The sequence below is a fragment of the Canis lupus genome, chromosome 18 (assembly GCF_048164855.1).
Source record: "Canis lupus baileyi chromosome 18, mCanLup2.hap1, whole genome shotgun sequence".
In the NCBI taxonomy this organism is placed as follows: domain Eukaryota; kingdom Metazoa; phylum Chordata; class Mammalia; order Carnivora; family Canidae; genus Canis; species Canis lupus.
In genome coordinates, this window is record NC_132855.1 from 6,670,146 (window position 1) to 6,694,793 (window position 24,648).

Here is a 24,648-nt window from a genome sequence, read left to right on the forward strand (position 1 = left end):
GCACAGTTTCTGAGAAGCTGGATGAACCTCTCATCTTTGTTCCTCTACAGATTGTTTCTTCCACCAGCTGCTTTCAGGGCTTTGTCTGTATCTTCAGTTTTCTGTACTTTGAAAATGGTATGACTGAGTATCTTTGTTTGTTTGATTGTTTGGGGGTTGGTTTGTGGTTTGTTCTGTTTTGTTTTGTTTTTGCACTTCTCCTGCTAAGTGTTTCCTGGAATCCCCGGATATGTGATTTGGGGTCTGACATCAACTGGGGGGAAGTCTCCGCCATTTTGTTTCAAATATTTCTTCTGTTCCTTTTTCTTTCCTCACCTGTTATTCCTCTTAAGCATATTTGACACCTTTTGTGACTGTTCCGCAGTTCTTTGATATTCTGTTTTGGTTTTGTTTTTGTCTCTTAAAGATTTTATTCTCTTTGCTTTTTGATTTTCCAGGACTCTACTGCTATGTCCTCAAGCCCTGCGATTCTTTCCCCAGCACCATCCAATCTACCAATGAGCCTGTCAAAGGCATCCTTCATTTCTGTCACAGTATTTTTGATCTCAAACATTTCTTTTTGGTTTCTTCTTAGGATTCCATATTTCTGCTTACATTTCCCATTGGTCCTTGCATGCAGTCTGATTTACCCCATTAGAGTCCTTGGCATATTAAGCAGAGGTGTTTTAAATTCCAACCTGTCCACCATGTCTGGATCTGATGCTTGCTCTTTCTTTTCAAGTCGTGTTTTTGGCCTTTTGGCAAGACTTGTAATTTTTTCCAGATAGCCAAACACGAAGTGCCCAGTAAAAGGAACAATTGTAAATAGGCCTTCAGCAATATGGTTGGGAGATGTGTGTGTGTGGGGGGGGGGGGGGGGGGGGGAGTTGTTCCTTTAGTCCTGGGATTAGGTCTCAGACTTGCAGTGAGCCCAGGCCTCTGGACTGAACTTCCTAAGTGTTTCTCAGTTTTTTTCTCCTCCTCGGGGTGGGACCAGATGGCTAGTGTTGGCTGGAGTTGGGTATTTCCTTCTTCCCTGGTGGAAGACGAAAACTGGCTTGAATTAGGGGTTTGCCTTCCCCCAGGTCAGAGAGGCTCTGATTATACTCTGGGAGGGTTTATTAGTTTTCCCTGAGGGCAAGCGTATAAAGAAGAACAGCCATGTACTAGTGTGCTTCAAAATGGTTGCTTTCCCCCTCCCCTTGCTGGGAGCAGGAGACGATTGTTCTCTATATTTACCATGGAAACCTAGTCAGGCTTCTGGAGGTAAATCTCATAATATTGTGGGGGTTCTGGAACCTTCCATGGCTGGGTCGCTATGGAGTTTTTAACTCCTAGACTTGCCCATGCTGAGCCATCAACCATTTCTCAATTATGTTTCAGGTTTCCTATCCTGGCACTCATTCTGACGGAGGTGTCTGCTCTTGGTCTCTGCTCTGGTAAGTTTGTGACCCCCTGAATCACCTGTCAGTTCCCCAGTCTTGGGGGCAGCCATTTGTCGCATGTCCCCCCTTCTCTTAAGGACCTGAGAAGAGTTGTTGACTTCTCAAACTGTTTAACTTTTTACTTTTTACTTGTTCGAATGAAGTGGCAAGTTCTAAGCTCCTTACATGCAGAAATGAAAATCAGTGTTATTTTTTAAAGTAATTTTGAAACAAAAGTAAAACCTACTGAAGATTAAAATACAAGTAGATAACATTATAATTGATAGCATGGTATAAAAGACCATAATTTTTTAATCTATAGAGGAGTTCTCCTTACAGATGGTTAAGTTTGTATTTCTTCATAAAACATGTACATTGAGACATTTTTGGTTTCCTACATGTTGCAACTTATATCTAGGACTTTGATAGCTTAATGAGGAATAATATTTGATATTTGAGTCAGAGGTATCATATTTAGAAGTCTTTCAGACATTAATTTCACTTGCTTGACACTGAATTCTTATTCCATTAATTTATTCAAGATGATTCTAATCTTACATCCCTTCTTATTGACCTGAAATTTCCTATTTTCTGCCAACTAGTTGAAAAATTAACAAATGATATGTTTCGAACATAAAAAATAGTATTTTCTTTTTTTTCTTTCTTTCTTTTTTAACCAAGACTTAACCCAGAGTGAGGATGTTTTTGGTAGTTAAACCATACTTTACAGGGTGCCTAAAGTTGTCTATTAATTGCTTTGCCTATGTCAGGTTTTTTAAACATTCCTCAGACCATTGCACAGCCTACCCCGTACCGGTTACCATGTGAAGAATTCGTAGATACTAAATATAAGTTGGCATCTGTGCATGACACAGGAACCACAACAGACAAGATCATAAACTGTGGAGGCAAACCAATTGCAGTTGGATCCTCGCTCCATTACTCATCAGCTGTGCGACCTTGAGCTGATTATTTAACTGTCTTCTCATCTCTTTAATGAGGATAATAACAAGGCATGCCTTATAAAGTTGTGAGGATAAAATAAGTTAGATAAGTCAAACATTTGGGTATCTCCTGGTACATGGTAAGCACCAAGTGTTAGCTTTTATCTTTATCGTGAGAACAAACATCCAAGTATAACTTTTTCTTCCTTTTAGAACTTAGGAGTATACATTGACCAGTTACATTATTAGAAATGCCATGTGTTAATTTGAAAATTAGAGAGTTGAAACAGATTTTGTAACCAGAGAATGCAGTTTAGAAGGTTGACCGTACAATTTGGGTTACCTAGAGCAATCTTAGGTAACAATTATTGTCCTGGCATTCATTATTTTTAAAAGATATAACTGATATGTAGCATTGTGTAAGTTTATAGTATAGCTTGTGTTGATTTGATCTATTTATATATTGCAATATGATCATCATAGTGTTAGCTAACACCTCTATCAAATTATTTCTTTTTCTGTGATGAGAATAATTAAGATCTAGTTTCTTAGTACTCTGAAGTTGATAATGCAGTATTGTTGACTATAATCACTATGCTGTAGGTTATTATCTACTAGTCGCAAGATGATCCCCCTTAACATCTCTCCAATCCCCTCACCTGCCACCTCTTGGTACCACCATTCCACTGTTTCTATGGGTTGGAGCTTTTTTTAGATTCCACATGAAAGTGATACACAGTATTTGTCTTTCTCTGACTTATCTCACTTAGCATAATGCCCACAGGGTCCATCTGTCTTGTCACAAACAGCAGGATTTGCATCTTTCTTGTGACTGAATAATATTCCATTGTATGTATCCATGTATCTATTGACAGGCACTTCATGTTGTTTCAGTATTATTGGGAATAATGCTGCACCGAACACGAGAGTGTAGATATATTTTCAATACCATTTTCAGTTTCTTTAGTTATATACTCAGAAGTGTGGTTAGTGGATAATATGGTAGTTCTGTTTTTAATTTTTTGAGGAAATCTCATACTGTTTTCCACAGTGGCTGCAGGAGTTTGCATTCCCACCAACAGCGTAGGAGGGCTCCCTTTGCTCCTCATCCCTGCCAACACTTGTTAGCTCTTGTTTTCTTGATAGCCATCCTAAAAGGTGTGAGATGATAATCTCATTGCTCATTGACTTGCATTTCCCTTGATGATTAGTGATGTTGAGCATCTTTTCATGTACCTGTTGGCTATTTGGATGTCTTATTTGGAAAAATGTCTGTTCGGTTCTTCTGTGTCCTTGGCATGCTTTGAATACCCTTTCTCTCTCAAAAGTAAGCCAGTTTGGATGATAAATGTTATGAATATTCTGTAATCAAGAGAGTAAAACTATGTCACTGGAAGGATGTGGTTACGGTTAGACCTCAAACTTTTAAAAATTACTGTTACCTGATAAGTTGAAATAAAATGTTTTAGGCTTAAACACCTATTAGCAATTGGTAATTCATTCATTAGTTCGTTTAACAAATGTTTATGTAGTGCCTGTTTTGAGGATAAAGGTTTGAACAAGACAGAAAAGCTCCTTGCCCATAGAGTTGACTTTTTGTGAAAAAGATAGATAGTAGTAAGCAAACAAGTACTGAGAATAATTAACCAGAGTAGGCATAGTAAGTAAATGCTTTTTAATTGTTTTTGAAATAAATGAGAGATAACTGATTTTGATTAATGCTCTGAAGAAAATTACAAGGAGAGTATCTGGATGATATACAAGAAAATGGAAATGGCCTAAATGTTCTATCTAAATTGCCTGGATTTGGCCAAGATAGCTGGGACCAGCCCTACTCCCATCCCCAGCCCTCTTCCAATGGAGGGTCTACCTCTGAGTTCAACTGGAGGAGAAATTGTCTCTCTCCACCTAGGCCCCAGGGTCTCCATAGGCTGTCAGTGGAAGTCCATGGGTAATTTTAATACCTGTAACAATTGACCTTCAAATCTAGACTGACTCTCTGGCATCCAAGCAGGATGATGTCCTTCATGAGTGAGGTTGCTCTAATGCCTGACTTACTGAAATGGAGAGAACTGAGGGAAGAAGATTTCTCCACCGTAAAATAGATCAAAACTACATACTCAAGATTGGTCTTCAGCTTGGCATATTTCTCTGGGTACTGGAAGAATCCATTGTATCCTTGCCTTCTCTCTAGATGATGCTAACCTCGAAGCTTTTGTATTTTATTTTAAAAGTAATGTGAAGTCATTGAAAAGCTTAAAGCTAAGCAATGACGTGATCTCATTTAAGAAAATGATTCTGTTGACTGTGTAGATAATGGATTGGAAAGGAGCAAGAACAAATGCAGGAAGGTCAGTTCACAAGTTGTGGGGATGGTGTGGCTTGGACAAGGACGCTGGTGGCATGAGGGGAGGAAATAGAGCAATTTGAGATACATTTTGCAAGACTTGTCGATGAATTACATATCGGAAATGGGAAAATGGAAGAGTTAAAACTAACTTTGTGTGTGGTGGTGGTAGTATTGTTTTCTTTGAGTCACTTGATGGTGATTTGGGGGCCTTGTCCACTTCCAGGGATCTCTCAGTGGTATGCTGGCCTGGGATGAGGAATACCCAGAGTGGTCACTGTACCTTACTCTAGTTCACCATTCAGCAGTAGTCATTGTTCCATAAAAACACGTGGGATAAGTTCTCTTTGTAGTACTGATTGTATTAGTGAGAATTTTAATACAGATGGTGGGAATATTCAGATCCAGTCCCTTGGGTCAGGATTCCATGAAGCCAACCTGCTCATCAGGACTCACCTATTAAGAGGGACTGAGAGGACTTCCCAGAAAGGGACTAGGGTATGGATCACAGTATCTATTTATTCCTTTAGTCCTTATTTAATTAGAGCTTTTCTAGTTCAATTTCCACATTGACATCTTTCCTAAGTATAATTTGGGGTGACAATCACTTGGATTTAAGATCATAAAGTTAAAAATACAGGGCTTCTAGTAAGCAAACTAATCCAATTCCAAGTAGGATGCAATATTGACAAAACATATTGAAGCACCTGAAAAGGGGGAATGGGGATTAACATGATGCATAGGACTCTGTGTTTTTTTCCCCAACTATCTTTGACATTGCACCAAATTTGGTATTACTAAATGTGACACTTCACCTATCATACTTTAAGTTTCTTCAGGGAAAAGAAAAATAAAGCAGTTTTTCTCTTGAGGAGTAAAGGACCAATGTTACGTTGTTATAGCAACAAAGTCACAAGACATTAGAGAGAAGGTTGGTTCTTCAAAAGTTGCTATGACATGGTAATCATGCAGGAACAATGACATTTGTTTGAAATGCACTCATTGTTACCTGATTATAATTGTCCCCAGAATGTTCTAAAGAAGTTTTAGAATTCCTTCCTCAGAGCCCTTTAAAAAGTTACTAAGCCGACTATTTATTACTTTATTAAGAAAATTAGTCCCAGCATCTCACTGGGTCCAGTGTATTTAAGCCTATTTTCCAGTAATTAATGTATATCTGGAAACTGTTATATTGGCAAAAGGTGTGCATCACTTCCAGCTAGGCAGGAGTAGTGACCAACCACCCTTACAACTATTTAGTTGGGTTTTGAGTAGAGGGTGACATCAATATTTAGATGATTTTTATTCTTTATCGACTGCCTGGTCACAAATAAGATTGTCATGTATAAAATGTAAGGATCATGAAGTATATTATAAAAGTGTAGGTGTGTAGGTTGCTATCTGTTAATAAATCCATTCCGTTTCTGAGTAGAGTATCCTAGTCTTAAAATCCTTGGTTTTGGTATGTCTTCAGTAAATGTCAAAGTTTGATTAACTCTAAAATGGAGAATATATTACTTAAAGTTTTAACAGAAATATTTACATTTATCCCCAGTTTTAGTAGCAAAACACAATGGAAATGTCCCCAAATCTAATACAGTAACTTTCAGTCTTGCACAAGGATGTTTTCTACATACAAATTTCAGGTTCAATCCCTAGAGATCCTGATTCTGTAGGCTTGGAATGGTTCTCTGCTACCTACATTTGTTTCATTGGTGATTCTGGATTTGGACGAGAGGGCTGGGACCAGCCCTACTTCCACCCCAGCCCTTTCCTGATGGTGATTCATGGGTGATTATGTGTAACCTCGTCACTGTTTGAGGTCCTTGGGACTAATATTGTAGACAGGAAGCATCTTCTTCTTCTTTTTTTTTTTTTTTAAGGTTTTATTTATTCATGACAGACACAGAGAGAGAGAGAGGCAGAGACACAGGCAGAAGGAGAAGCAGGCTCCACGCAGGAAGCCCAATGTAGGACTCGATCCCGGGTCTCCAAGATCATGCCCTGGGCCAAAGGCAGGCACTAAACCCCTGAGCCACCCAGGGATCCCTGGGAAGCATCTTCTTAAGTATTGTGAACATTGCTGAGAATTCTATAATGGGAACAGGCAAGATCATTCTTAATGTTGTACCAGAACTCTATTTCTAAAAAATCTATCAGTTCTTCAAAATCCGCCTGAAAAGGATTCTCCTGGACAATGGTCTCCATCCAACAGTGTTTGTCAATAATTCATAGCTGGAAGAATGTTCTGGGTCAGAGGGACAAATAGGTGGCCCTGATGCCAGCTGGGCCCTGCAGCCTTGCTGTAGTGGCTTGCACAGTGTATTTTAATTTGTTTTTAGTTGAACTAAACACTTATTTTTTTTTTTTAACTAAACACTTTTAAAGATTTATTTCAGAGCATGGGGAGGGGGGAGGGCAGAGGAGAAAGGGGAGAGAAGCAGACTCCCTGGTGAGCACAACGCCCCAAGCAGTTCATAGCCTGAACCGAAATCCAGAGTCTAATAATGCTCAACCGACTGCACCACCCAGATGCCCCTGAACAAAACATTTTTAAACTATGCTTCAATTTTTACCATTTAGTTTTTGTTTCTTTTGGAGAAGCAGAAGTTCTGGCAGCATGGGGCCTGCTTTTCCACTGAGGCTGGACCACGCTCTCCCCTCACACACAGCTGACTTCTCCAGGTTGTCAGAGCTGCCCTCTCCCAAACCGTATGTGCAGGAGTGTGCATTTGCATGTGTCCCTACTTTGCCAGGGCCAGCCTCATGGGCATGTGGTCTATGCACTTCCCCTGGGCCCTGCCAATTAGGGCACCAGATGGAGCCTTCATTTAGGCCACGGATCTGATTGTCGTTTTCAACTAACGTACTCTTCTACCATTTTCAAGATTCGGCTCAAGTATTTTCCTCCAGGAACCTTTATCAGAATTACCAGACTAACTTAAGTGCCCTTCTTCTGGGCTCCCAGGGCCCCTATTTATTTCAAGAAACAAATACAACATTACATTGAAAATATTTGTTCTTCTTCCACTAAGACAAAGGATGGGAAGTAGGTGTTGTACACGTGGACTATGTGTAGGCATAGAAAAGGTTGGTGACAGTCATTAGGAACCCCAATAAGGGCAGGGACTATGCCACTTAGACATGCATACATAAGGATCTGAGCTTCCGCTTGGGCCATAGCAAGTCTAGGATTTTGCTGACTACCACAAAGGTGAAGTCTTTGCCCATAAGAGAATTTGCATGTTAGTACCCAGAGCATAATAGGTATTAATAATCATTAAACTCTCAAAATCAAAAGAATAATACCATTTCTGGGGGATTCTAATGATTAATTGTTCTGTTTTGATTTTCCTCCTGCAAAGAGGATAAAGTGATCAATTTGCTTCAGGCTCAGGGTAGGAAACCATATCAGCTAATAATTTCCTACCTGAAGATTAAAGGTGAAAGCAAAAGATTTGTCAGCAGATGGGCTTTGAAACTGTCCTACCCCCAAGAGCCTCGTGCCTTAGGAATGAGGAAAGGAGAGAGTGGAGAAGGAAAAAGGTGAACGAGTACATAGCTGTGATTAGCTGGGGGGATAATAGAGCAGGGAAGATTCCTGTACAGAAATAAAGTACAAAAACACACCTTAACTAAATGAATGCCCTTAATATCCCCCAACAATAGCAACAGCAGCAACAAATGAGCATCAAGAGGAAAGCTTAGCAGTTACAGGCAGGTGAGTCACAGAATGAGGAAAGTCTTCTAAACCTCTCCAAGAGATATGTGTTAAGTTCTTGGTTAAGATCACTATGAAAAGCCAGTATCTTTATTCACTTAGAAATCTTGTAACATGGAGCTGATTTTGTTTTCTTTCATTTTTGGGTTCTTCAGAGAAATGGGAAGAAAAGAATGGAAGCAAAAAAAATGGGATAAACATGAGTTTACCTGCAGCAGTAAATGTCTAAATAGAGCCCATTTTTATTTTTAGAGCTCTCCATCCGTGTTCTAGACACTGAAACCCCTTCAGGGACAGATTTGTGCTTTGAGGCTAATAGGCAACCACGATATCACAGAGCTCTCCCTCCATGGGCTGGGAATGCCTAGGTGCACACAGTTCAGAATATTTCTTTATTAGATGAAGTATTTTTATCTGTCAGTTCATTTTACAAAGAGATCCTCCAGTTAGAGCTGTTATCTTTAAATGCTGGAAAATAAAGCAAGCCAAAAATCCAAAACTTATATTTGAACATGGGTTTTGTTTTTTTTTTTTTTTAAAAAAGCATAATCCATAGAAAAAGTATAGCAAAAAAGAAGAAAACATGGAAATTCAAATATTGATTCTGTTGTCCTTTCATTTACATTTTGGTGTATGTTTCTCTAGATTTTAATGACATAAGTTTAAAAAAAATTTTTTTCCCCTTGCTATGCTTCCTTCTCTCAGGAAGATTTGTGTGCAACTCTGACTATTTTGGGGGGATAATTTCAGAAGATATATTTTCTGGGCTTAATCCAGTGTTCTTAATTGTCCCTTAGGGAAGTTGTACGGATGGATATATGCTCCACACTTGGAATGAGAGGGCTTCTCTCTACGTACTCAGCCCAGCACTGAAGAGTGTCCTTTTTATTTGGCAGCAAACACATACCTTCTTTGTATAAAATATACTTCCAAATTTGTGATTTTTATTTTCCATCTCAGTCTTACAGTGTATGTGGCTAATTTAATGCATATTTAGTTTAGAATGCTTTTTGTTTCGAGTGACGGAAAACTGAACTCGAATTGGCATAAGCACAAGTGGCAATTCATTGATTTGCATTGCTAAATATTCAGTTAGATCTCACTTCAGGCATTACTGAATACAGAGGCTCAAAATATTTTACAAAAAAAAAAAAATTTCCCCCTTTCTTATCCACTGCCTCTGTTTTGACTAGACTCAAATAGGCTCTTCCTTATGTCACAAAATGGTAGCCAGTAACTCCCAAGAACAGATACTTCCAGTTTCAAATAAAGCATAAAAGAACAAGTGCTTCTGTGCCAGCAAATATCCTGAGTCACTCTGCTGGGCTCAGGATTGGCCATGTGGTCATGCAATATCCGGTTACCATAGGCCATGCTGACTGGCTTGATCCAAGTTACCAACTTCTTCTCTAGGATAAGTAGTCAGTAGCTCATAAACCAATGTGGGAAAAGGGAGCTCATTAAGTGAAAACCAAGGCTAAAGGCCAAAAGGAGGTGTTGAGGTAAATTACAAATAGTCTCTATAACATCGTCCCTGTGTGTGTGTCTTATTTTTTTGACAAAACCGGATTGATAGGTTGTCTGTTCCTGGGTTTCCAAAGAGTAAGTGCTTGGGTGCTTGGATTAACTTGAAAAACTGTTTTCTGGGGGGGGGGGGGGGGATCTCTACCTGTATCCTAATAATCCTTTTCATCTGCTTTCTTTTATTTTAATTGGTCGGTGTCATTCTAACTTCTTGACTCACATGCTCTGAGTTTGCCATTTAAGTTAAGGTGAAACCAGTTGGGCAAAAGCATGAAAACCACGTAGCTTTACAGAATGGATTCAGTAGTGCGGAAGTCGGAATATCTTACTTATTCCAACTCAGCTTCTTGATGAACAGTTTCCAGTTGTCATGTGACCCAACGATACCGATGGAGAAAGATTTCATCATATTCAAGTAAAAGGATTATCAGTGTCCTGTGAAAGATGAGTCTAAAAAAAAAAAAAAAAGGCATCCTGAGGGAGTCCGTTGGGAATCACTCTAAAGGTGATATTATATATAGTTATGAATTGAGGGCCCTTTTGGCGCAAAAGGACATGGGTTACAAAGTGAGGTAAGGGGTATATGAAGCGTATAAAGTTTCTTCATTGCAATAAGAACAGAATTATGTAGGGAAACGTACATCACACTATTTCGTGTTCATGAAACAGCTAGGGTTGCTTACCACTGTATCTGCCCTTGTGTTTGTGATGGCACTTCTTTAATTTACATGTGCTAACTACTTCCTTCTGCTTCTTAGAAAATAATAAATTGCTTACTATTATTAAGAGTAGCCACTGTTGGCTAGGCTGAGACATAATGAAGTGGAGCAGTTCCTAACTCTTATACTCAGGCATTTAACTAACAACAGTAAATGTCCTTTGTGTCCAGGACGATGTGTATTTTCATGGAAATAAACCACACAAAGGCCTCCAGACATATGCTTGCTAAATATCCCTGACTCATTTCTCACTGAACATTTTTTGAGCATTTTCTTTAACTTGATGCTGTCAAACATCACCCGCTCCTGTTGTATTTTTGTACCCCACAGTCTATACAACCGCATTCCAATCTTTTGAATAAAATATCTTAGAGCCGTGTTTGTTAGATGATAGTCAAGAAGCCAGCCACTCGGGGCCCAGATGGCGTTGCCTCTGAGTAAATGAGGAAGATCCAAGATGAAAAACCTTTCACTTCCCAATGCAGTCTGACTGGAGCACAAGCAAGGTTAATTTACAAAACAGCATGATAGTTGACCCTGGCGACGCCTCAACACATTAATCTTGTGTCTAAGTGGCAGGCGGTGTGAAAGACCTCGCCTCATCCACCTCATGAAATACTCTACATAAACACGGAGTGAAATTCATAAATTATATTTAAATATGGCTTTTTGTGGAGTCTGGTGGTGGGGACAGTAGCGCCGCGTTGCCCGGGTTCAAGTCCTGCTTCTGCCCTAAGAGGTTCTGTGACCTTAGGTAGTTGCCTCATCATCTTGGTATCTCAGTTTCCACATTTGGAAAATTAGATTACTACTAGAAACCTACTTCCTAAGCTTATGGAGGAAAAAGTGGAGCGAGTTGTTCTATTGAAAGCTCTGGTAACAGCGACTCCCTAGAGCAAGCGTGCTAGTTTCGCATTTATCTTTTGGTGGGGCTGCCCACACCTCCTCTACCCTCTGCCCAACGTTTTGGGGCCTACCCGTTATAATACACGGTGCCCAGGTGTTGAAAGTGATGATGCCTGTGACCTTAAAAGGCTGTTCACACAGTGAATCAAACAGGTGTTTGGCCTTCTGTGACTTGGCCCCTCCTCAGTCTGTGGAGAAAAGTGGCCGCACAAGAGGATCAAAGACTTGGTGCCTGGTTTCCCCCTCCACCTCCCCTCCATGGATCAGGGCTTCTCAGACTTCTCTAGGTGGAGGGGATGACCCCTAAAAACAACAGGAAAGAGAAGGGAGTATGTGATTCCTGGGGGGGGTGGGTAGGAAGACCGCAGTCCCTGTCCCATGGGGGGGTGGCACACATAGTCTGTAGGCCTCTCAGCACGAGCATTGCGGCCCGCTCTCCTCTCTGGATTCCTCCAATGCCAGCTCCCAGAAAACCCGGTGGCCTCACCCCCTCCGAGCCAGTCCCTGACCCTGCTCTCTGGCTTCAGGGTAGCAGAACTAATCAGCCTAAGCTTGCTGTTTTCCTGCACATAATGTCTGACAACATTGAGCCCATGTAACCCCCAGAAGGTGTGCTGCCTAACCGGAGACCTGAAACTCTTCAGGTGAAACCCTGTGAGCAGGAGGGCTGTTAGTCTTCCCAAAACAGAGATGCACTGAGGAATGCACCTGCTCTCCCTGGAGATTATTTCTCTGCCAGAGCAATTGGTTATAAAGAGCCTTTTTTAAAGTCCTGGTTCAGCTTCGCCTTCAGTTTAGGGGAAGACAGAGCGGAGGCCGGAAGGGTGAGGCCTCAGCCGGGTGCCAGGCAGGTGACAGGTCTATAAATGCTCACCGCAGTTTATGGTTATGCTATCACTGTGGCTGAAGAGCGAGGGTAGCCATCTACAAGGACAGAGAAGGTAACCAGACGGGGAAAGAAATTTAAGAGCCTTGGAGAAAATCAAGCCTTAACAATAGCATCAAAAAAAGTAAGTACTTGAAGTGAAATTGGACCACTTTGGAGAAAAAGTGAAAATGTTCACTGCCTAGGCATTTCCTTAGACTCTGAGAAGCAGCTCCACTTTCAGCCTCAATCTGCTTGCTCCTTGACTTGTGGGATCTTCCAGATGGCAAGCAAATCATGGTTCCAGGCTCACTTGGCTCAGAATCTTGGCTCACGTTTCTTATTCCATTTGGACTTGTTAACAAGGATCCAGATTGTCTAATTCATGAATAGCTTATAAAGCACAAGACACCCTAACACTAGGAACTGTCCCCAATGTTGTCTCTCTCAGCCCTACGTGGGGTTCTTAGAATTCCCACCATAAGAGAGCAGACAAAGATGGCCCCAGGAAAAGGAGGCGGCATCTCCATCATGTCCATGTGGACAAATAGCCAAGGATCACTAATATCTGGACAGCTGAAAATGTGAAGTCCGTGTTCGATCCGAAACTCTGCTCCAGGAATGGTGGCCTCTGTTTTCCTCAAACCCCAGAAAAGAAGTACTTTTATTATTACGGCCCCATTGTACAGTAAAATAGCTATTAGAGTTCAGTCATCCTAAACCAATTTTTTGTACCTTCAAAGGGTCTGAAAGAGTAGATTTTATCTATTTCATCAAAATATGAGTGTTTAAAGTGGGGAAACAATGAAGCAGGATCTTACTTAATGCTCCTGAACAAAAATTTCAGTCTGCACAATGTTACACATTAAATATGAAGCCCTCCAGGAGTCTACAGTTTCCTTTTATTGGTGTGCTCTACCTTGTTGGTTGTTTACAAAATTGAGATCCAGATTATTTAAAATCAGATAATCATGACTTTTGACTATTCTTCTTATGATAGTACCATGCCCCACTCCAAGTGTTTTCCTCCTAATATCAGTGATTTCTTTCATAGTTTTTATGGTAATCATTATTTTTTAGCTGTGTCTTAGCCTTTCTAAAGTTCATTAGAACCAAGATTTGTTTTTCTTGTTCAGTGTTATATTCTCAGCTTCCAATACAGAGTCAGTACATAAGAAGTGCCACATTAATGTTAGTGAAATGCATTAACCTGGCCCTGTTTCTTGATGTCACATTTACAGATGAAGAAATGAGATTGAGTGGAGTTGTATTTGGTATGTTGGAGATGTTTTGTTCAAGGCAAAATCCAGAAGTGAGCCCTGGCCTGCTGACTCTTGGAGAGATGTTCCCTTTTAGAACAAGTTGCCTCTTTTCATATGCTTAAAAGAAGAAAAAGTTCTCAGCCTCCTCCAAGTGCATCTTAGAATCACCGTGGGAGCTTTGTCAAATCCCAATGCCCATATGCCACTCCTCATCAATTACTTAGAATCAGTATGTTTGAAGTTCTGTGGAAGATTCCAATGGGCTTTAAAGCCGAGAAGCTCTGTGTGTGTGTGTGTGTGTGTGTGTGTGTGTGTGTGTGTGTACACATGACCATTCTGTGTGTGTGCACCCACAGGTGTGCAAGGGCAACCCCAGAGTTTGGATTTCATTTAGAAGCCAGGGAAGGGTTGGTTATACAAGCTTTGGCCAATGTATTTAATCAAGCCTGTGCTTATCCAAAGTGTAAAACTGGTCTGTTCAGAACACTGGTTCAGTGTAAGAAAAGCTCTGGCCGTCTCGTGATGACTTTTGAATCCCAGCTGTTGGTTGGCTGTATTGTTGACATCTTCCCCAGATGATTCTCGAGTCACCATGCTTTGAGAAGTCCTACCTGGCTTACTATGTAGGACAGTTCAGGGGAAGGAGTGGAAGGACAGCAAAATAGCCAATTACTCTTCTAATGCGGTTCTCTAAACAAAAGTAGGGAAGACTTGAACTCAGGTGGTAACGGTGGCGACACAGTGGAGGGAATAGGAAGGATACTGAGACATTGTGCAAATAGCTCTACAAAAGTTGGCATCTGATTAAATGTGAATGCTATGGGTTGTGGGGGGACTTCGGAGAGCCTTAACAATGGTGCCTAGCCTGATTCCAGAAGTAATTTGTTACCCACATGTGGTAAATTAATACTTTGAGTGACAGTGTACCAATTTGCAAATTACTTCTTTCAGGGCATTAATGACTGAAGAGCATAATCACCATGGCATTATTTTTATTAGCATTAGCATTAATAAATATTTCATGAGCAACCAAAAATTACAGCGCCTATACTTTGAAGAATAGGTATTCCTCCAAAATATGAAATACAAACCTCAGGCTATCACCAGTGCCAAAAAAAATTCTGTAAATATTTATAAATAACAATTCATTTGAGTAGAAGATTAATTGAGATGAGTTGCAATTATGCTTAATGTTAAGTAGTTTTGTTTATGTCATTATAAATTGGAGGGCTTGAAGAATTGAGCAGCATGAATTCCAGTAACAATTTAGCGGCAACATTGGAAGAGTTTTATAAACTCTCTACATCTCAGTTGCCTTATCTGTGAACTGAAGAAAATAATTTATTTTAATCCACCTGACAGCAACAGTCTAAACCAGATTTTTTTTCTCCCTTACTGTAGGTCTTCAAGTTAAAAAAAGAAGAAAGAAGAAAGAAAGAAAGAAAGAAAGAAAGAAAGAAAGAAAGAAAGAAAGAAAGAACAATGGAAGTAGATAGTTTAGGAAAAGCACTGGATCACGAATCTAATGTCTTGTGATCTAGTCTCTTTTCCATATGATGCAAGAATTAGACAGTTTCTTTTTTTGAGCTCTAAAGTTCAAAATTCAATATCACCGAATATGCTATTTTCAGGAGGATGAGGGGAGCACGATAATGGGGGAATTTCTGGAAAGATGAGGAAGCACAGTCCTCTGGATCTAAGGGGAAAAGAGTCCTAGAATTGCTCTCGAGATTTTCTTTGTCCAACGATTGTATGAAAGGGTGCCAGAGGCAGGAGATGACAATGCGAGATCTTTCTATAATATTTTTAAAATTTTTTTCTGATAGAGGTGATTTTGTTGCCATTTTCAAATTTAGGGAGACAGGCTTTTTTATTATGGGAAAATTTAAGAGAATTTGCAAGAAAAGTCTTTTGCTTTGTCCAAATGCCAAAGATGCAATCAAGAAGGCACTTGATTTTGTGGCATTTTTGCAGATTCCTTTTCACCATGCTTGTGTAGGCATGTAAGTAACATAAATTAATGATTTAGTAGGATTGAGTTGATGAAGTGCAGCAATAAAGACTGCCAGGTACAGGAATAATTCAGTCTTTTATTTTAAGCCACTCGAAAGCTATAACACCAGAGGGAAATAGTCACACCATCAGCAAGCCCATAGAAAATGCTTTCACACCATTGGAAAAGGCTCTGCCAAATTTCTCAAAAAATTATGAAGTGAACTAGACAAAATAAGCCAAGCCATCAAACATCAACAAGACAGGTGTGAGTGGCTGGTAAGCACCATTTCCCTGACACATGTCATTTAGATGAGCAAGCCAGAGGATTATATAAAATGCAAATACAAAATGATAATATCGAGCACCGAGACCACTACTTCAATAAGATTACTTTGAGGGGGAAAAACGTTAAAATTAGAATTCTTAAGAGTGTGGTACTGAGATCTGATAAAAATGACAAAGTTACTTAACAGGAAATGTAGAAAGTACCAAAGTTAATCAGTTTGGAGGAAAGAAATAATTCAAATATTTATTGAAGAAAGACCTATGTGCCAGACTTTGAGCTCAGGTACATCAGATGCCTCGGTGGAGCTTACATTCTGGAGAAAGAAAAACAGACAATAACTATAGCAAATTAGTGTGTTAGAAGGGGTGTGCACTGGATAAAAAGAAATAGTGTAAGGGACTGAAGTTGGGGGTTCACCCAAGGAGGATATAGACAGAGTAGTCAGGGTAGGATTCACTGAAATGTAAGCAAACACTCGAAAACTCTAAGAACATTGGCCATGACGGGCGGGGGTAGGAGGGTGGGGAGGGGGTGTTTCTTCCTCCAGACAGAAGGAACAGATAGAGCCAAAGTCCTGAGAGGTGAGCATGCAGGGCATGATGTGAAACAGCAAATTTAGTTAGTGTGACTCCAAAGGCAAAAATGAGCAGGGGAGCTGGAGGTAAGCAGAGGTCAGAGAGCAAAGTGAGGTGAGCAGACCCTGCAGTCAGGTTGAGCCTGGAGGCCAGAGTAGGAAAAATGTTGGATTTTACACAGGGTTTTAGGTAGAGGGGTGATATTATCGGCACAGAGGAGGCCACACTCCTGTGTTGAGACTAGACAGGAGCCGGGCAAGGAAGCCTACGAGGAGGCTGTGGGGTATAGAAAAACAAGCAGCAGGATTTTCATGAAATGTGCTCCTCGCTGATTATCCATGAAGGGACCGGGTTTCGTGGTATTTATCACTATCTGCTTCCCCAGGCTGACTCATAGCCAAGTGCACATGAAGCCGTGGATTTCAGAAGGCAGGAAGGGAATTGCTCAAACCTGGAGATTTGGTTTCTTTTCTCTTCAAACGTCTCCTGCAGAGAGTGCCCCCCATTCTTCTAGTTCAAGTACTTACTTTCTCTTCTGAAACCAAAGCCATGTTGCTGGTTCCTCCTTCTTGCATGGGCCCTAATTCTTTGCCTCTAAATAACTTCTAGTTGCCACTTGGTCGCAAGAAGTCTATCAGTCATCCTGGGTTAAAACCAGTCTTTCATGGTTCCTTCTCTCATAGATGTAGGTTGTCTGTGAAAAGCATTAATGCTTCTTTCAAAATACCTCTTGTACAAATTGTTGGGCTTTCCCCCCATGTCTATCACCTAAAACAAAGTACATCTCATCCTTGTATTACTGTACGTTTCCCAAGAGTGCCCTACTAGAGCCTCCCTAAGACTCCCATAAACACAATATTCATTGATCTACAGAACCCTTCAAAGGTCTACAATGTATAACCTGGCATCTAAAGAAGGACCATTGAATGTATAAATATTGTTAGAAGGAACAAAGGAAAAAGTCAATAGTTTAGACTGTATGATGATTAATACCACAGTATATCAAAAATGTAATGATTTGAAAGATAGACAAAGCAGGAAAAGTAAGTTTTACCAATGTGAGTCCATGTTGCCATAATCCAATTGGATAAGCTGTTTTCAGTGGTGACATTGGTTGTCAATAGGGTATTGGTGGGAGGTTAAACAGATACAATGTTTCTATAAAGCAATCTGGTAATACCTAGTGAGAATTTTTTAAAAGTCCCATTAGCAGTATAATTAAAAGTTTATTCATTTAATTAAGGATGGAGAATTTTAGTAAAAAGACATATATTTTAAAAAAGACATTTATAAATATATTTTCGAAGAATTAGTTACAAAAACAGTTTTTCCCTATCCATCCCATCTTCTCTGTCTTTACTGTTCCTCTGTCTAGAGGCCTTTGTCAGCACTCTAAAGTGTTCTTCTCACTGGCCTCCAGTGCCCCCTTCTAACGCATCCTCCACACTTGCCACAAGAATGAACTTCCTGGAAACGTTGTTCTCAGTGACACTGTCTGCAAGGATGGGAAAGTTCTGTGGATGGATGGTCCAGTATAGTAGCAGCTTAGTTGCATAGGACTATCGGGCAGGTAATGTGTGGCTAGTGCAACCGAATTTTAATTTTATTTGATCTTAACTAAGTTAAATTAAAACGAAATTGCACGTGGCTGGTGGCTACAGGATTGGATATTGCAGCTCTAAAACACACATACCTTTTGCTGACTAGGCATGATCCTCTGAATAGCTTGTTAGTAAAGTAGATGCCAGGGTTTTATTTTGTTTTTGTTTATAGAAGAAAACGGCAAAGCCCTATTGGACTGTAGTCATTTTTCCCCAGAGACTGAAGGTAAGGGGCTAGATGAGTTGGGCATTTTCCTCTTTCTTTAGAGATGGACAGAACCAACAAAGGACAGTAACAGCCTTGGCCTAGGCTTGGACAGATGGTTGACACAGGGCTGACCCAACTTTTACCACCCCCAAATTCAAAGGTTTATTTATATTTTAAAAGAAGACATAGTACTTTCCTGTTCCCTTCCCTACCAGTAATTTCAAGGGCAGAAATCAATATGGCACATAGTAAAAACATATTAACTCCATTGCATTAAAAATTTTTGTTTAAGCCACATGAGCAGGATAAATCTGTTAGTAGGTCCTCTGAATATGAATTATCAATCTCCAGTGATTTTGAGGGAATTCTGGGCAAAATTTAAAGCACAAAAGTACACATTTCTTTCCATGTTATAGAAAAAACATTCATGATCTGGTCCTTCCAACTCTCCAGTTTGGTCTTGTGTATTACTCCATGTTTTCCCACCACCCTATACCCATTTTGCCAAGCCATGTGAGCTAGTTGATACATATTGAGTATTCCTACTCACTGGGAATTTCTTATGTGCTAGATAACTGTCATACATTTTTCATTTAATTTTTTATAATTTCATGGGGGTAGACCTATCATCCCCATTTCACAGATGAAGAAATTAAAGCTTAGCTTAAGTAATTTACCCATTACTGTATCACCAATATTTAGCATGATAGCAGGAACTGTGTGCCAGAGCAATCGGTGAGATATGCATAAAGCAGCATGGATGGATCCCAAAAACTTGATCTGACTAAAAAAAAGAAAAAAAAATCCAACGTGCAATATCATTTACTAAAATTAAAAACTATATGCAAAAAATCTTGACACATTTAATGGAATATATGCACACACACCACATGCATATGTGTATATATATTTATGCATATATTAAGATGAATGAGTGGGACAGATGGGAGTGGGGGACATGGATAAAAGAAAATGAATGAGTGGATGGATGGATGGATGGATGAATGAACGAATGAATGAAACTAAAGAAGGGTCTTGTTTGAGCCAATTATAATATGTCAGCAGGACCTGAAGATAGAGGCAGGGACAGAATAAAATAATGTGTGAAATCGAAAAGTTTCCTTTGTGTAGAAAGTACTTGTATTGGAGAATGATGATACGAGGAATTGTGAATTGCCTTCTGAAGTTTTAAAAACAAATCTATCACAGTACGTGCATTGCTGAATGAAAGCACTGGGTGCCCAAAGTGGGTATTTTAGCAACATCCCCGTTATTACTCATAAGGGATGTTATGTTTCACTACCAGGAGCTGAGAGAGCAGTTGATGTCATTTTATGGTTGGTTTGCTGTTTATTTTCCAGGTATCTTAGTTGTCTACTGCATGATTATTTTTACATATTGTAAAAAAATTCTCAAAAGAGTTGTTAGGTACTTAATTTGCCTGGCATATTTCTTTGTGTATTATATTTAACAGAAATATATTATATTTAACAGAATTATATATATATCTGTATGTGTCTCCTACTATGAGCCAGAAACCATGCTAAGTTCTTTAGTGAATATCAAATACTTCTGATGATTAGGAAATAGGAAGTAGATAGCCTCCCAAAGCTTGAATTTTTTTTTCTTACCATCAAAGCTTATCGTGTTTAGTATTAAATTTAGTCCTAACGTCTAGAACAATCAAATTTATGCTAGCACATGCAGATTGTTTTAATTATATAATCCCGGCCCATCATTCCAGGCAATGATATCAAAGAAAGATTAAACTGCAGCCCTGTCTAGCAAAATGTGATACTTAGAAAGATCTTATGTGCAAGAAATTTGATCCACATTAAATTACTCTTCAACGTGTTTGTCAACATTTTGCTTCCCTTTGTGTTCATCTGTGTACATATTTCTCACCCAAATGACTGGCATCCGGAAAATATTTAAAAAGTGACATCTAGTCCAAAAAAACCCCCACCATTCTTTCTCCTTGTTGTTGTTGACTGACTAAATCTGGTTCTAATACTGAGTGGAATTTCCAAACATGACCCTGGGGCAAGAGAGAAAGCAAAAGTCAACATATTTCCCAAGGTATTAAACCTATCAGAAGGAAGTTCTAGTGTTTCCTTAAACACACACAATGCAAAATGAATCAAGATATGATGTCATGCTTTATTGAAGTATTTATTTTCATTACAATTCACACAGTTCTTCAAGGTCAGAATGACACTGGTCCTACTAGAAAATATGGGATTTGTGTTGCATAAATCATTCTCTTTAGAAAACAAACCATGAATTTTCATGAATTTGGGACATAGCTCTAGGAGCTAGATGATATCAAAATTCAAAGATAAGGGACAGAGTGTCTTTTTTTAAAGGCTTCATTGGAAAAAAGTTTAACTTTTGTGGTTATGCTGGAAAAAAAAAATGCAAAGACCAGTACAGCCTATCCTTTTTTCTTTTAGAAGTTGTGGAGGTCTTTTTTTCAGCAGTGTGATTCCCTGACATCCCCCGACTCTGCCATTCTACTCAATTTCCTCTCACATCTTCTGTACAGCCCCCTCCCACATACACAGGACAGAAGTGGGACAAGTGGAGAAGAAAATGATGAGAGTAATGCCGAGGGAAGACAGCAGTGTGTTTAACATCACAAGATCAGAGGGAGCCCAGAAGCAGAACCTAGAAAAATCCTTTCACAGCATGCAATATAGAACAAAAATCCCTAGAAAACTCAAATACTACTATTATCATGTTTCAAAACAAGAAAGCTAAGAAAGGTGACAAAAGGACCCAAGAAAGGCTAGCACATACTTTTAGCCACCTGTGTGTCAGGTGGGAAGTTTTCATCAGAACGCTTTAATTCTTGTCTTTGATGTATGAGCCCAATCAAGACAATAATGTGTCCTTGAACCAAAATGAATCCCCTATGATAGGCTCTATCACTCGGGGTGATAAACAAAGCTTTTAAAGACATAAACTAGCTCCATAGGTGGCCTCCACTCACTCCAAGAAAGCTTTTGATTAAAAGAAAAAAAAAATGTATGGAGGAGCAAAGTTGAATGAAGGCATACAGAAAGTTTTATTGCATTCGGAAGAAATAAACATGAAAATGAGGCCTCTTCAGTAACTCTACGAGGATGGACAAATGGAAGAAGCCAGACCATCAGATAAAAGGAGAAGGAACAACTTCGCCTCCATGGCCTCAAGATTTTTACTTTGAGGAGCATAACCATCGAAGGTTGAACTACCACCTAATTCTTCTCCACGGGGTTGCCTGACTAGCTCAACCACAAATAAGACCTCTGCTCAATGGGCTTTGCTGAGAAGGTTGAGGCGCAACCTGCAGGAAGCATGGACCCACTGGTGCTCCATTGGATGGCAGCCTTCACAGATGAAGGGATGAATCCTGGGCAAACAAGTGACAGAAGCCAAAAAGCAGAGAAATGGAAGAACAATGGGAAATGGAGAAATTGAGATGAGATTTTCAGCATGAAGAGAAGTTCTAATGGAAAGGAATTTCTCCTGGTTTGAATGTTAGAAGGCTACAATAAAAAATGGAATCTCCCCCGCCTGGTGAGAATGGAAATACGGAAGGACTAGTTAGTGGGTGACTCACAAGAAGAAGCAATTATACCTTTCAGGCTTTGGAGCTGGTCAGGGGAAAACAGAATTGAGAGTCCTGTTAGTAAACTCACCCTTGAATTTCTCAGGATGCGGAGGACTTAGACGTGGCTGTGAACGGTGCTAAGTCACTCACTTTAACTCTCCGAAGGCACAGTTTTTAGAACACTCACACACTGTTGGGGGATAAGTTTGGTTGGATTCAGTTAGCTGCTGTTTTTCTAGGAGAAATAAGTGAAAACTACATGAACCAACATTTCCAAAGCTACTACACAGAAGTTCTGGCAAATTTGGTGGTTTGAGAGCAAGGGTATTACCGTCTGATTTCATTGCAGAAAAAAACATAAAATAGGATGTTTTACTTTTTTCGTGTTTAACTTTTCAAGCTTAAATGGTAAAAAACTATGGGAATGAAAAAAAAATGGGAATGTGGCAAAGCAAACGTCAATAAGAAGATACAATTTAAAAAAGAGTTGAAAATATCCTTTGTTATTTATCATCTTGTAGTGGAATAAAAGTGAATGTGATGAAATCACAATGGACTAAACTGACTTTCTCCTACAATTCAAAGCATTGGGCCAATTCTTCAAATCATGTACAGATGGTAACAATTCTTGAGTTGTCTTCATAATGAGGGACTGGTGAGATAAGAAAACTTTAAATCAATATTTATTACCCAAACATACTTAAACCATATCTTTCATTTTTCTTTTACCAAATCTATGGTTTTCAAATTAGAACTGCTAACAATCAAAGACCTTTATAAATTCACCTATCATTAGAACCCTGTTTTTGACAGTTCTACATTGAATTGTTGAAAAAGTGCTTCAAGAAAGCATCAAAATATCTATAACTATTAATGCCCATAAGGAAACCATGTACTAATGCATTTAAATAGTCGCCACTGTTTTATTCAAATGATTTTAAAGATTCGAGATGAATGATTTTTAGTTTAGCATAGTACAGCATTTTAATACAAATGAATCATTGGTTTAAAATGATTTAAAAATATTTGGCCTTTAAACATTGTTAGCATTTTTCCCCCCGGCATAAAAAGTAGAGATTTGGGAAATACAGATTATTAGAAAAAAAAAAAAGAAATTATGAAAAAGATTCTAATCTCACTAATTAGGTTCAACCACGGTTAAATATTAGTATATTTTCCTGAGGGAGAGAGGGAAGGAAGAAGGGAAAGACAGAGGATATTTTATCATATTGAGGATTGGTTTAAAAAACAAACAACAATATATTCTTATATAAAAGATAGTGATACTTATAAATATTTGTTATAACAGTTTGCCCAATTAGCCATTTTGCCTACTGTGTTTTCATGTTTCTGAGTACTTGTCATTTAAGTTTTTGCGAATTCACATGAGTTGGTCTTATAAAAGGTATGACCTCCTCTGAGGTGGGTTTTGTTTGTTTTTGGAGAAATAGTTCTCAAACACTTACTTCAGGGTCGTCTTACTCTCTTAAAAACCAGTGAGAACTCCAAGGAACTTTTATTTATATTGGTTATATCTCTCAATAGTTGATTAGCGATAAAAACCAAGACATTTAAAAAATCTGTACATTAAAAAAAAAATCTGTACATTAATTCATTCAAAAATAGCATTAATAAATTCTTCATATATTAACACAAATGGCATGTTTTTTGTGAAAAATAACAGTAAGTTCCAGGAAAAAAATACTCAGGAAAAAAATGTTAATTTACCTTTTTGCCAATCTTCTTCATATCTGACTTAATAGCAAAGAGCCAGTCTAATGTCAACTTTTTTATTCAATCTGTCACCACATGGTGTTTTGGCTGAAATATAGGGAGAAAATCCAGGCTCACAGGGATATGTTGATGAGGAAGGAGTATTATAATAGCCTTTTCAAATGGTCGTGGATATTCTTCATCAGCACACACACATAGGTTAATTGCAATAAGAAATCCGCAGCATGTCAATAAATTGTACTGTTGCATTAAAATCCATTGGCCTTCACGTGGTCTTCTACCGACACATGATCTTCTAACATCATTCCTTGGCCTTAGGAAAACTTCTTGAGTTATACAGATCTTTCAAATGGTGACATTTTCCTTATAAAATATTTTTAAACATCACATGTATTGCTATCTTGACTAATTTCATAATAAGATTTTGAGTATTGAGTCCATGTTTTCGAGAACTCTAATTTTTACTTGAAAAGCTTAACTGTTATTGGCAACAAATGCCCACAGCCGTGTTCCTGGAAGTGAGAGGTCTACTTCGGCCATTTTCAAGATAATGCCTGCCAGGTACCCAAGTTTGAATAACCAGTTCTGTCTGCTGGTAATTCCTTCATGAGATAGATGATAGATAGATAGATATAGATAGAGAGATAGATAGAGAGATAGATGATAGATAGATAGATAGATAGATAGATAGATAGATAGATAGATAGATGCTAGAGTACCAGGAAACTCAGGGCTCATCAGCTTACAAGTCAATTACGCGTATTTTTTCCTCAAGACCGTCCTTGCTGCTTGCAGAAGTGTTTGCCCAATTTTGTCAGTTTATTCTAAAAAGCCTCGTGCCTAAGGGTTGAGGTTCAGTATTATTAACTATTAATACTTCATGAAAGGTATTCTCTGGTGCAAATGGCACCTTCTCTTAATTTACTTGAGGGCTCCTTCCAGAAAAGCGGGTGGCTGGCTCTC

General features: G+C 39.1%; 1 long non-coding RNA gene across 2 annotated transcripts; it reads left to right on the top strand.

Moving 5' to 3' along the window:
- The first annotated feature begins 1,281 nt into the window (after window positions 1-1,281).
- Window positions 1,282-23,598, top strand: LOC140608619 (uncharacterized). Of its 2 annotated transcripts, none has more exons than XR_012010598.1 (3): window positions 1,282-1,418; window positions 15,093-15,962; window positions 20,810-23,598. It is a non-coding gene; the product is annotated as an uncharacterized lncRNA (long non-coding RNA). The 2 variants fall into 2 exon arrangements; XR_012010597.1 differs by having other exon boundaries at window positions 20,902-23,598.
- Window positions 23,599-24,648: the final 1,050 nt, after the last annotated feature.